We start from the raw sequence: 2,500 nt of genomic DNA, 5'->3' as shown, positions 1-2,500 counted from the left end.
CGCCAGCCCCGCACGCGCCGTCGCCGTTGCCACGCGCCGCCGCCGCTGCACCTCATGTGCCGCCGTCGAGATCAGATCGGACCAGCTGCTGTTCGGTCGGTTCTTCGCAGCCTTGGAGTTGTTTAATAGCCGCTTGTACGTGTCTTAGTTTATAGATTTCGATTCGTCGAAATCTCACGCTTCAAGAGGTAAAATCGAAAACCCCTGCGAATTAATTCATAATTGGATTATGTGAATTAACTTGTGAGCATGACAATTATATGAAGAATGTATGTTTTCGATTTCATGATGTCGTATGCAAGCATGCTCGTCTTTGTTTTTCGTTTTATTTAATTTCGATTAAAATATGAAAAATTACCATGTGTATGGCGGAAGCGTTAAGGTACGTTCAATTAATTGATGTATGCATGTAATCGAACATTGAGTTCGATTAAATTTTTGTTTTCCGCTGCGTATACATTCATCGATCCCCAACAGACGCATTCCCAGTGCGAGTGGAAGGGGCGAAGACGCCCACCAGTGCAACCGATGAAAATACGCTATTGCCGCGGAGGGGCATGGTTCCTCCTATAGTTAAACAATGATTGTCGCCTGCTGGAACGTGAGGGGATTTAACAATGCCCTCACGCAAAACGAGGTCGCCGACCTCATTAGGAGACATAAGGTGGATGTATGCGGTTTATTGGAGACGAAAGTATGGGATCCGGGGGTGTTAGAAGGGATAATGTCTCGGAAATTCCGACACTGGGGTCAAGTGAACAATTTCCAACTTCATAGGGCGGACCGTATTCTATTGATATGGAATCCGGCAGTGGTTCAGGTGGAGACGATGGGAATGACGGACCAACTCATTCATTGCAAGATCTCTTGTCTTGTGTCACAACGGCAAATTCAGGTGAGCTTTGTATATGGATGGTTTACAATTACTTCTCGCAGGCCGTTGTGGACGTCTACACGGTTCGGCGACCGATTGAAAAATCGGGTGGCAATGCTTTGACCCCTTATATGGTTAATGATATCCAAGAGTGTTGTCGGGCAACCGGATTGGATGACTTAACCTCTACGGGATTTTACTATACTTGGCCAAATCATATTGTGTGGAGCAAGCTTGATCGAGCTATGGTGAATCCTGTTTGGCTGCAAACGTATGGCAGCAGCTCGGCTACTTTCTTACCGTTCGGGAAGCATTCGGACCACTCGCCGATCTTAGTAAAGATGGGGGTGGATGGGGAGCCGGTCTCTCGCCCGTTCCGATTCTTCAATATGTGGACGATGCATGAGGATTTTAAAACAATTGTTCAAGACGTTTGGACAGCGGATCGTCAAGGAAGCCGACAATGGGCGGTGATCAAAAATCTTAAGGCATTGAAATCCCCTCTCAAGAGCCTTAATCGGAAAGAATTTGGTCACATTTCGGAACGAGCTAAACGAGCATCTCATGATCTTGAGGATAGCCAACAACAGCTGCATGACGATTAGCATAATGCAGCACTACAACAAGAAGTACTTAGTCGATCGGAGAAGGCGAAATTTCTCACAAAGGCGGAACGAAGCTTCTACTACCAAAAGGCGAAGCTACATTATTTGAAGAACAGCGATTGGCCGACGAAATTCTTTCATGGCATGGCTAAACGTAATGCTCAACGAAACCACGTGGCATCTATTCGCCGTGCAGACGGAACGATGACCACTTCACGTGAGGAAGTCCATGCAGAATTTTTGAAGTTCTACATGGAATTCTTAGGAACACGTCAGCCTTGTGATGCTACTGACTTGGAGGTTCTACATTCCGGGCCAAGGATTCAAGAGGATGATGGTGCTGCTCTTATGGGACCAATCCTTAATTCGGAAATAAAGATGCGTTGTTTGATATCTCGGACGACAAGGCTCCGGGACCGGACGGTTTTTCCGCCCACTTTTTCAAACACTCATGGGACACGGTTGGGCCACTCTTGACGGAAGCAGTGCATGAATTTTTTCGGAGTGGCTCTTTGCTGAAGCAATGGGATAACACGGTACTTGTCTTTATTCCGAAGAAAGTACAAGCTCAAGAAGTGGGGGATTTTCGACCAATAGCTTGCTGCAATGTGATCTATAAGGTCATTGCAAAGGTCCTCACGACCTGTTTAGGCAGCGTTCTACCAAAGATTATTGATAAAGCACAATCAGCGTTCGTGGGGGGGAGATCGATCACGGACAATATACACTTGGTGGAACATCTTATTCGGCATTACGAGAGGAAGCGTATTTCGCCTAGGTGCTTGTTGAAGATGGACTTACGCAAAGCATATGACTCGGTTAACTGGGAATTTCTCCAAGCTATGTTGGAGGGCTTGGGTTTCCCAGTTAAATTCACGGGATGGATTATGCAATGCGTAACTTCTGTATCTTATTCGATCTCGGTTAACGGTGAAACGAAGGGATTTTTTCCTGCCATGCGTGGATTGAGGCAAGGAGATCCCTTATCGCCCTACTTGTTCGTTATATGCATGGAGTATCT

Source organism: Erythranthe guttata, chromosome 1 (assembly GCF_056151865.1).
Source record: "Erythranthe guttata isolate IM_541 chromosome 1, IM_541, whole genome shotgun sequence".
Classification (NCBI taxonomy): domain Eukaryota; kingdom Viridiplantae; phylum Streptophyta; class Magnoliopsida; order Lamiales; family Phrymaceae; genus Erythranthe; species Erythranthe guttata.
Note: the sequence above shows the minus strand (reverse complement) of the source record.